The 12,110-nt window shown below is 40.7% G+C and overlaps 2 long non-coding RNA genes across 2 annotated transcripts; both read left to right on the forward strand.

The window, feature by feature from the left end:
- The first annotated feature begins 266 nt into the window (after window positions 1-266).
- Window positions 267-852, forward strand: LOC142257411 (uncharacterized). The gene is made up of 4 exons (XR_012727627.1): window positions 267-356; window positions 451-529; window positions 619-705; window positions 800-852. It is a non-coding gene; the product is annotated as an uncharacterized LOC142257411 (long non-coding RNA).
- A 4,893-nt stretch (window positions 853-5,745) lies between these two features.
- Window positions 5,746-6,331, forward strand: LOC142257410 (uncharacterized). The gene is made up of 4 exons (XR_012727626.1): window positions 5,746-5,835; window positions 5,930-6,008; window positions 6,098-6,184; window positions 6,279-6,331. It is a non-coding gene; the product is annotated as an uncharacterized LOC142257410 (long non-coding RNA).
- Window positions 6,332-12,110: the final 5,779 nt, after the last annotated feature.

The following is a 12,110-nucleotide window of genomic DNA, read 5'->3' on the forward strand; positions in this document are numbered from 1 at the left end:
CAGAGGGTTCCTCCGCGCATGGGCGGCGTGCGTGCCGCGGGCTGTCCCTGCGTTTCACAGGCAGGATTTCCTGTTAGAGCTGGCACACCTGGGCCATTAGGCACCTTTAAAAAGCGCACTCCTCACTTCCTAGAGGCAGCATAGGAATTCACATGGGGACCGGCCACCACACAGGATTTATCCACTCAAGGTACAGACGGTTTACTTTCTCTTTCTCCTCTGGCTATGACTGCGTATAGTCTTTATATCTATCCTCATTATGATCTGTATATATTTTCCTTTAGGAGTCCGACTGATTTTCCCCACAACATCATATGTTGATGCATTAATACCTAGCCTTATCTAGCAAGATAAAGGTTTGTACTTTGACATGTCATATCCCTGCTGTATTTCATTGCAGTTGCATTCATAGGGGCATATACTTATTTTGACATATTCCTTTATCTACAGACCATATCATTTGGTTCTTCCACACCTTAAGGGTGTTGAGCACACACCGTGCCTTACTACATAATATTTCTACCGTCCGGTATGTGCCGATTTTTCAAGTTCATACTTTTTCTTTTGTAACGTAATACTAACACACTGATCAATTGTTCACATTGATTGATTATACAGGTTATCATACCTGAAACGTGTTGCCTCTGAATATAAGGGCACTCCCTACACCAGCAGTTTTTTCTGCACTATATGTACGGCAACTGGGTAGGTACACACTGATTTATTTATTCTTTGGATACATTCCCCCATAATACGATGTACTACAGATATTATGGCTTGTCATTTTCCCTTTTCATAGTGTCTTACAGTGGACTCCACTTCTCTAACGTGACTCTTACATCATTTGTTTGCTATCAGTTGTACCATTGATGTCAACAGAGGTATCCCCTACTTATCTTTACCTTCAGAACTGTACACTGCTCCTCATTTCCCCTCTTCCATTTCTTCTTCTAGTCTTTTACACTTCTTTGTTTCTTGTCCTTTTTCTCCCTTCTCTTTTCTTTTTCTTTTTTTTCTCTCTTCTTTTTTTCTCCCTTGTTTCTTGCTTCTTCCTTCTTCTTTTTTCATTATCTCTTTGCAGCTCATATGATCCTTCCCTAGTCATTTACCATTTTTCATATTTTGACTGTACTCTCTGGTATAGATCTTTTTCTACATTGTCCAGCCGGATATTTGACTACCTTCTATTTCTAGGTATCCTTTTCTTTTATACGGAGATTTCGTATATTGTATACACACCGTTTTCTCTACAATCATATAGGTATGTTTCATTTATTCCTGACAACTCTGTTTAGGGTGGTTTTCCTGTATAGCGGTCATTTGTTCCGTTACCTCCTCTAGAGGACATTTTTTCAAAGACAGATCACTATGATACACTATGTGGATTCTCCTTGTTCATCATAGATTAATTATCAGTATTAAAAGCTTGTAGATATTGTTTTGTGTTCTTTGCCCCTAATGATGTACTCCTATATTGAGCATATTTGGTATGTACATTACTCTGTTTGTATAACAACTAATTCAATTTTTTTCTTTCTGTATATCTATATCATAGACTTTCTCTGACGAAGGCCTGTATGTGAAGGCCGAAACGTTAGGAATTTTCATTTTGGATCCTTTGCATCAATAAACAAGCAAACTGAAATTCAAGTACTACTCTGCCTCAGACTCTTAACTTTTTGTGTGCCCGAGTTATTTGTTCTTTACTGTATTGCGATATTTCCTCGGAGGCACCTACTTTTTGATAAGTGAGCCAGACTTTACTTTATATTGATACTGACTATTTCAGTCTGAGCTCCTTGATTGAATTTTTTCATTTTTTCAGGATGTCATTTTCCACTTTCTCATATAATGAGGAGGAAACCTCGTCTATTTTGGCTCAGGTTACCACTCCTAACACTTTTTTATCCATTCCGGCTGAAGAAACAAGAACAAGGGACTATGAGAAGATTCTTCGTAAACAAATTGCCTTTGAATTACACTCTATAACCTTGGCGGAATACCATAAAGTCAAAAGAATACCCCGTGGACTACGGGTCCCTCTCCGTCCTACATTATTTGCTGATAATACTACCTATTGTGACAAGTTTGAAAGTATACTTAATAAGTGCTCAATGGATATCATTATCCTCACCATTGACTTCTTACAACAGGAACTCAGAGATGTTGGTGATAGAATCCGAAGTATTGAAGATCAACTATCCAACACTCTTCCACCCAACGAATGGAACACCATGAAAACGCGGACACAAGATTCATTGACGGACTTCAGGAAAACACTACAAGATAGGAAAAGAGCTAAATACATCAGAGACCAGGAGGACTATTCAAAAAACCGTATCTACAAATGGCGATTTCAGGAGCCTCAGGATCGACGACAACCCTATTATGGGACTTTTCAGGGTTCCACCAGCTCTGATAGCGATCACAGTCAGTCCCGTGGGCCTTCCCCTTCTTTTTTAGGGCCAAGACGTCCCCAAAGAGAAAGACGAGGCGGGGGAAAAGGAAACCAAGGGGCTCCATACAAGGTCACGACTTGTTCTCAGGTAGGACCAATATCCTATACAACATCTCGTCCTACCATTTATCACCAACAGAGTCCGACGTATTACAGAAGGGTCTCTCCTTCTGTCCCACCCCGACATTTAACGAATTTACCCTGGACCAGGAACTTAGACGGTTCTTCCGGTCCCTTAGATTAAAAACACACTTTCAGTCCCTGGACTCTGGTGAGACTGTTTCACTTACTACGACTCCAGGAACATTTCGACTCAAGGATCTGAAATTAACTATTCCTAGTTCCTTTCAACCACCTAAGACATATCATCCGGTCGAAACTTTCATTAGTCTAGTCAGCTCTGACACCAGAAAAGTCATTAATGATATAAAACACGGTCACTTGCAGGTCCGTCATAATCTTACACCTGAGGAATCTCAGGCCCTGCATGGTCTTAAGAGTAACCAGAAATTAGTCATCAAACCGGCCGATAAAGGCGGTGCTATTGTAGTAATGGACAAATCCTACTATGTCTCTGAGATACAGGGGCAATTGGATGATTACACCACTTACAAGCCCATTCCACATGATCCGACATCAAGGATCAGGGATCTCATTAGACACCTTATTACTGAACACATACAACTTGGTACCATTGATAAAAAACTATCTGAATTCCTCATGAAAGATTTTCCCATTACACCAGTATTTTACACTCTGCCCAAAATTCACAAAAACTTGAATCAACCACCTGGACGTCCCATTGTAGCTTCCACGGATTCCATCTTATCACCTTTGGCGATTACACTTGAGAGGATTTTGAACCCCATGGTACCAACCATTCAATCATATATTAAGGATACTAATGATTTCCTCCATTTTCTCAGGACATCTAGTAATATTTCCGGTGACGACATTCTGGTTACTCTAGATGTGACAAGTCTTTACACAAGCATTAATCATCAGCAGGGTATTGACGCTGTTAATTTATTCTTGGACAAGCATGGTGGACTATCCCCCCATCAAAAAAAGTTGGTCATTGACCTTTTGACAATAGTGTTACATAATAATTTCTTTCTGTTTCAAGATCAATTTTATTTGCAAATCCAGGGGACCGCCATGGGATCAAATGTAGCACCACCATATGCTAATATCTTTATGGCGCATTTCGAGGAAACGTTCGTCTATTCTCATCCTATGTTCTCGGCACACGTCGTCATATGGCGCAGATATATAGACGACATTTTCATGGTTTGGCATGGTGACCCTTCTGATTTGAGTACATTCTTTTCTGATTTGAACAGCTGTCTACCCAATCTTAAGTTTACCTTACACTCAGACCAACATAAGATCAATTTTCTCGACGTACTCGTCTTGAAATCACCTGATGGCACTATTTCAACTGATCTTTACACCAAATCCACGGACAGGAATAGTTTGCTACACTACACCAGTGCTCATCCTAGTCACATTAAGTGGGCATTACCATCTTCTCAAATTAAGAGGGTGGACCGCATTGTGTCAGACCCCGACATACGAGAAAGACGTCGGGCGGAAATGAGTGCTAAGTTTATAGCCAAGGGATATCCACAGAATGTTGCGACACCACAGTCTACTATTAGACGATCAAGTCCGGTTCAAGGCCCTAGAGCCACCTTTGTCACAACCTATTATCCCTTTCAGGCGCAGGTTAAGGGGGTTATCCTGAAACACTGGTCGCTTTTGGGCCAGGCTTATCCCAACATTTCTGAGTTTCAAAACAGACCTCTTTTTTGCAACAAGCGTCCAAAAAATCTGAAGGACACTTTAGTGCGGGCAGATATTGGCTCCCAGCGGAAACAGGCATTACAATTGACACTACAGACAGCCCGTACTGGCACTTATCCATGCTTACATTGTATTCAATGTTCAAATGTTACAAAGGGGAGTACTTTCACCCACCCCCGTACCGGTAAGATCTTTCATATAAAAAACTTCTTCACTTGTGATTCAGCATATGTTGTATACTTGATTAAGTGTCCCTGCGGTCTCGGATATGTTGGGGAGACTACCCAACATATCCGAGACCGAATAAGTAAACACAAATCGACCATTAGGTGTAAGCAGACATTACTACCCATTCCCGCACACTTTCTACAGGCAGGTCACACGGTAGCACAGCTACGCTACCAAGTTTTGGAACAAGTACCTCAACCCAGGAGGGGGGGCAATAGGGTGCAGAAGCTGAAAGAACGGGAGGCATATTGGATTTTTACATTACAGACATTAGAACCCTTGGGATTGAATCGGGAATATGAGATTTTTTACTAAATCAATATGCCCTCTGTTTTCACATGGTTTATTCTTATTTTTATCCTTACTTTCATTCCTTTTATTTTATTATTTATTCTTTTTTTAATTTTAATTTTTCTTCCTTTTTTTTCCTTTTTTTCTTCTTTTCAAACAATTCACCCTTTTTCAGATACAGTTCTATTTTCCCTTTCTTTTCTGTTCCATTCTTTCAAATGCAGCCTCTTACTCTTCTTTATTTATAATCCTATTTTTCATTGCTATTGTGTCCTATAAATCTCTTTACAGTGGCACTATGTACATTATATTTATCTAATTATCCTATGTCTTTTTTCACAGGCGCTGTAGTTTTTCCATGATCTCGTCACGGCACTGAATATCCTGTCGGCACCATTCACCTGGATCACATGGACGTCTGTGTGCCCATGCATGCGCGGTCTCGGCCGCCTTATCGGCCGGTCTGCGCACGCGCCCGGCCCACTCCTCCTATTCAACATTCACATGCCGTGGCCGCCGCTTGCGCATGCGCTGATCGGCCCCTTGGCCCTTCGGCGCATGGGTGATCGTGCGTTCCACGATCACTGTTTGCGCTCCAGCACCCTCATTTCCATGTCTGCATGTGCGTCCTGGTCCTGCCAACACACACGCACGTGGACCGGCTGTGGCCGCCGCTCGCGCATGCGCCGAGGATCACAGAGGGTTCCTCCGCGCATGGGCGGCGTGCGTGCCGCGGGCTGTCCCTGCGTTTCACAGGCAGGATTTCCTGTTAGAGCTGGCACACCTGGGCCATTAGGCACCTTTAAAAAGCGCACTCCTCACTTCCTAGAGGCAGCATAGGAATTCACATGGGGACCGGCCACCACACAGGATTTATCCACTCAAGGTACAGACGGTTTACTTTCTCTTTCTCCTCTGGCTATGACTGCGTATAGTCTTTATATCTATCCTCATTATGATCTGTATATATTTTCCTTTAGGAGTCCGACTGATTTTCCCCACAACATCATATGTTGATGCATTAATACCTAGCCTTATCTAGCAAGATAAAGGTTTGTACTTTGACATGTCATATCCCTGCTGTATTTCATTGCAGTTGCATTCATAGGGGCATATACTTATTTTGACATATTCCTTTATCTACAGACCATATCATTTGGTTCTTCCACACCTTAAGGGTGTTGAGCACACACCGTGCCTTACTACATAATATTTCTACCGTCCGGTATGTGCCGATTTTTCAAGTTCATACTTTTTCTTTTGTAACGTAATACTAACACACTGATCAATTGTTCACATTGATTGATTATACAGGTTATCATACCTGAAACGTGTTGCCTCTGAATATAAGGGCACTCCCTACACCAGCAGTTTTTTCTGCACTATATGTACGGCAACTGGGTAGGTACACACTGATTTATTTATTCTTTGGATACATTCCCCCATAATACGATGTACTACAGATATTATGGCTTGTCATTTTCCCTTTTCATAGTGTCTTACAGTGGACTCCACTTCTCTAACGTGACTCTTACATCATTTGTTTGCTATCAGTTGTACCATTGATGTCAACAGAGGTATCCCCTACTTATCTTTACCTTCAGAACTGTACACTGCTCCTCATTTCCCCTCTTCCATTTCTTCTTCTAGTCTTTTACACTTCTTTGTTTCTTGTCCTTTTTCTCCCTTCTCTTTTCTTTTTCTTTTTTTTCTCTCTTCTTTTTTTCTCCCTTGTTTCTTGCTTCTTCCTTCTTCTTTTTTCATTATCTCTTTGCAGCTCATATGATCCTTCCCTAGTCATTTACCATTTTTCATATTTTGACTGTACTCTCTGGTATAGATCTTTTTCTACATTGTCCAGCCGGATATTTGACTACCTTCTATTTCTAGGTATCCTTTTCTTTTATACGGAGATTTCGTATATTGTATACACACCGTTTTCTCTACAATCATATAGGTATGTTTCATTTATTCCTGACAACTCTGTTTAGGGTGGTTTTCCTGTATAGCGGTCATTTGTTCCGTTACCTCCTCTAGAGGACATTTTTTCAAAGACAGATCACTATGATACACTATGTGGATTCTCCTTGTTCATCATAGATTAATTATCAGTATTAAAAGCTTGTAGATATTGTTTTGTGTTCTTTGCCCCTAATGATGTACTCCTATATTGAGCATATTTGGTATGTACATTACTCTGTTTGTATAACAACTAATTCAATTTTTTTCTTTCTGTATATCTATATCATAGACTTTCTCTGACGAAGGCCTGTATGTGAAGGCCGAAACGTTAGGAATTTTCATTTTGGATCCTTTGCATCAATAAACAAGCAAACTGAAATTCAAGTACTACTCTGCCTCAGACTCTTAACTTTTTGTGTGCCCGAGTTATTTGTTCTTTACTATAGGGAAAGAGGCATAGTGATAGACAGACAGATAGATAGAGAGACAGACAGGGAAAGAGACAGACAGGGAAAGAGAGAGACAGACAGGGAAAGAGACAGACAGGGAAAGAGAGACAAAGAAAGAGAGACAGGGAAAGAGAAAGACAGGGAAAGAGGCATACAGGCAGGGAAAGACAAAGACCTAGACAGACAGAGACAGGCAGGGAAAGAGACAGACAGGGAAAGAGACAGACAGGGAAAGAGACAGGCAGGGAAAGAGACAGGCAGGGAAAGAGACAGACAGGGAAAGAGACAGACAGGGAAAGAGACAGACAGGGAAAGAGACAGACAGGGAAAGATAGAGAGACAGACAGAGACAGACAGAGGCTGGGAGAGTGGGAAAGAGACAGTTACTATCTCCGACAACGCTGAGTACTACAGCTAGTATAAAATGAAATGTGTCTCCTTCATTTAATGCAACATTAAAATAATTACAAAATGAGTCTGTTCTGTTGCTGTCGACAGATTGATGCAAACATAGAAAGGCCCATACAGAATCTCCTGCTGCGTCTCGCCAATACCTTGGAATACAAGCCTCACAGAAAAAAGCCCCTACAGCCAGATAAGATGTTTTCTTTAAGATGGAGAATGTTGAGTCTGTGATTAGTATTCTTTCTGTGCGAGGCAACATGTTGTGAGTGTTTGTTTCTGTGAATTTTTATGCTGAATATATAACAGGACATGAAAAAAGAGCCAGAAATAATCACTTGATTATTGGAACATATAAAGTTGTAAGAATAAGAGATAATCAAATCTTTTGAATGTGCCTGGATTGACTAATAGTTTACCCAAATAATTGATTTGCTGCTAATTTCAGAACATCAAAGCTCCCAGGGCGGTATCTAGCCCCTTTCAAGCTCTTTAACACAAAAAATGCCTTAGTAATGTTAAAGTGACCTTAACATAGATATGGATGATCACCTGATAGTGACCAGAGTCCATATAATAACTGGGCACTGACAGATTTTCCATGTTTTTTTTTTAATTAAAATACATTCTAACAGATTGTGACCGAACAAAGCAGGGATCAGCTCACCAGGTGCTAGGCTTCATATTTGCACGGTGCACGGAAAATCTGGGCCAGCCACCAGAAATCATGGTTGGAGAAGAAAAGGTTATTCCAGCAACCGCAGATAAATTATAAAAGAGGAACTTTATTTTGAATTCATAGAATAATGTGTGAAAAACATATATGTAGACAGAAGTCTACGCGTTTCTAGAAGAACTGCTCTTAATCCTGACACCGATTTCCATTTTCGTTCTTCGGTACAAAATATGGAGCTGTCTTGTTATCGCTTTCTAGCACATTAAGAAGAAAAAAAATATTGTGCTGTCTTGTTATCGCTTTCTGGCACATTAAAAAGGAAAAAATGTGTAATTCTAATTTTGATGCAGCAGGACAAATTGCCAACTACACTATATCACTGATCACTCTTACTGGGATTGTCACTACTGCTGCTGGCATCTCATCTATCTCTCTGCCCCAATTAATTGAATCTCTGCGTCACTCTCAGACTACTACACCAATCTTCTTCAGTTGTACAAAACATTACTGTCTGAAGTATTTGTCCACTGTTTTAAGGCTCTCTCTTCTTATCACTATTTCAGAGCTATGAGCTTTGACGTCCTCTCAATATCATAAAAACCACCCCATAATGACAGCTGAATTCCCTGCTTCGGCTTTTACACAGCCTACAATAGTATAGTGCAAGTAATCGCTAAGGGCTATGTGATAGGTGCAAAGCATTATTTGGATGCCTATGTCAGCTTTTGTGGCTAATCCAAACCTCTGTTTAAAATGGAAGTGGGTATTTTTCTTGGACAACTCACAGAAATCTTAATACAAACTGAATTTAACAACATTTGCAAATTACAAAACATTCAACATGAATTAAATTTTCTCATCTCTACTTATGAATAATAATGACTTGCTGATATTGACAATAAACACTCTTAAAGCTCCACTTCTTCCTGGTGCTTTAAATGTAAGTCCCCTGATCCCAGTCTTCATCTGTTTCCAACATTGCTCCCCTCAGTCTCCTGTGATTTGTGACCTACCGGCAGCTCCATCGTTTCCGGAGGTTGTACTCAAATCAGTGAGAAGTTGTAAGCAGTAGATGCAGCTGAGCCGGGTGTGACAATTTTGCAGGAAAAACAGATGTACAGGAAGATCGGTGTCTTGCAGTAGTAATATGCTTAGACGCAAGCATAGTAAAAATGTATAGGCAAATTGGTATCTTACAGCAGTAGTCTGGCTACACGCAGAGGAACAACCAAGTCTATTGGAAAACTGGTATTTTCATAGCAGAGACCAGTTAATTATCAGGTACTTTGATAGCAGAGACCAGTTAATTATCAGCTACCTTGATAGCAGAGACCAGTTAATTATCAGGTACTTTGATAGCAGAGACCAGCTAGTTATCAGGTACCTTGACAGCAGAGCCCTGTAAATTATCTGGTACCTTAACAGCAGAGACCAGTTAATTATTAGGTACCTTGATAGCAGAGACCAGCTAATTATCAGGTACCTTGATAGCAGACTCCAGTTAATTATCACGTACCTTAATACCAAGACCAGTAAATTATCAGGTACCTTGATAGGAGACACCAGTTAATTATTAGGTACCTTGATAGCAGAGTCCAGTTAATTATCAGGTAACTTAATAGCAGAGACCATGTAATTATCAGGTACTTTTATAGCAGAGACCAGTTAATTATCAGGTACTTTGATAGCAGATATCACTAAATTATCAGGTACCTTGATAGGAGAGACAAGTTAATTATCAGGTACCTTGATAGCAGAGACCAGTTAATTATCAGGTACCTTAATAGCAGAGACCAGTTAATTATCTGGTACCTTGATAGCAGAGACCAGGTAATTATCAGGTACCTTGATAGCAGAGACCAGGTAATTATCAGGTACCTTGATAGCAGAGACCAGTTAATTATCAGGCACCTTAATAGCAGAGACCAGTTAATTATCTGGTACCTTGATAGCAGAGACCAGGTAATTATCAGGTACCTTGATAGCAGAGACCAGTTAATTATCAGGTACCTTGATAGCAGAGACCAGTTAATTATCATGTAACTTAATAGCAGAGACCAGGTAATTATCAGATACCTTGATAGCAGAGTCCAGTTAATTATCAGGTACCTTAATAGCAGAGACCAGTTAATTATCTGGTACCTTGATAGCAGAGACCAGTTAATTATCAGGTAACTTAATAGCAGAGACCAGGTAATTATCTGGTACCTTAATAGCAGAGACCAGTTAATTATCAGGTATCTTGATAGCAGAGACCAGTTAATTATCAGGTACCTTGATAGCAGAGACCAGTTAATTATCAGGTACCTTGATAGCAGAGAATAGTTATCAGGTACCTTGACAAAGACAAGTTAATTATCTAGTACCTTGATAGCAGAGTCCAGTTAATTATCAGGTACCTTGATAGCAAAGACCAGTTAATTATCATGTACCTTAATAGCAGAGTCCAGTTAATTATCAGATACCTTGATAGCAGAGACCAGTTAATTATCAGGTATCTTGATAGCAGAAACCAGTTAATTATCAGGTACCTTGATAGTAAAGTCCAGTTAATTATCAGGTACCTTGATAGCAAAGACAATGGTGTGAATAATACCAACAAATAATTGAGAAGATGAGGTCATCTGGAGTCTTGCTACAGTAGAGTTGCAGGTTTGGATAACACCTACAGAAGCTGGACTGAGCTAAGAAAAAATGTTGATAGCTGGATAGAAGTAAGGATTGGCTCAAAAGATGATTTGGCTGGAGCTGCACAAAGTGGAAAGTGAAGCTAAACTCCAGACATACAAATCATGTGGTAGCAGAGTACTATACTACCTCAATATTCAGGCAGCAATCAGTTGCCTAAGCTAGCCTTAAAAGGTCTTAGGTATTGACATCATCAGAGGTGCTTGCCGAATTCAGTTTATAGCAAAGCATGGACTACCACAGAAGAAGCCAGCCATAGGCGAAATGAAGCAAAGCCTGGCACTAGAGCCTTGGACAGATAACATTGTCATGATCCAGGACCAGTATTCCCTGCTTCAGAGTTTCCCAGACCTGGCCTGGTCATGTCAGGGGTTATCTCCCATCAGCATTGTTGCGGTTTCAGGAGACACTATATCTGGGCATTGCACTTGCATTCCAGCGCTGGTTATAGTTTTGGTCTGCAGCCTGTGACTGGCTCTAGTGGTATTTCCTGTTTGATCTGACTCCTTGTTACCTGTTACCGTGCCCTGACCTGTACCCTCCCACGTTGATCCGTCTGTCCCAGTCCCTGACTTCTCTCTCCAATCATTTGTTTACCCCTCCTGTTTCATCCTCTTCCCGTGTTTGTGTCTCCTCACCCTCCGGTCTTCTCTTCTGTTCCCTGTGCCCATGGTGTTTCCTTCTGCATACCTGATCTCCTGGCATCTGACCTTGCTTCTGTTTTCTGACCTGATCCTCCCTCTGTAGTAACTTGACTTCCCAGTTAGACCCTGACTGCTTGACTACTCTATTGCCCCCTGGTGGTTCGCCTGTGAACTGACTGCTGAAGTTACTCTGCTGTACTTCAGCCTCCCTTCTGTTACAGTGTTACTTTGATTCTACTTCACTACTCTGCTGCCACCTAGTGGGGAATACGCTGTACTACATCTTACCAGCCCTTTGTACAGCGTGACAATTATGCTCCTTTTTAAGGTGGACAACAAAAGGCAGCTGTTCATTTATGATTTGGAAAGATGGAAAATAATTTAGTTTCTTTACGTGACCATTGTGTTTCTGAAAAGTCAAGAGGTTTAGTCAATGAGCTCAGATTTCAAACGTTGCAAAAATTTTGTGCAAATAAAGTAACATCCCCTTGTGATGAATTAATCTT

This window comes from Anomaloglossus baeobatrachus, chromosome 12, assembly GCF_048569485.1.
Source record: "Anomaloglossus baeobatrachus isolate aAnoBae1 chromosome 12, aAnoBae1.hap1, whole genome shotgun sequence".
Lineage (NCBI taxonomy): Eukaryota > Metazoa > Chordata > Amphibia > Anura > Aromobatidae > Anomaloglossus > Anomaloglossus baeobatrachus.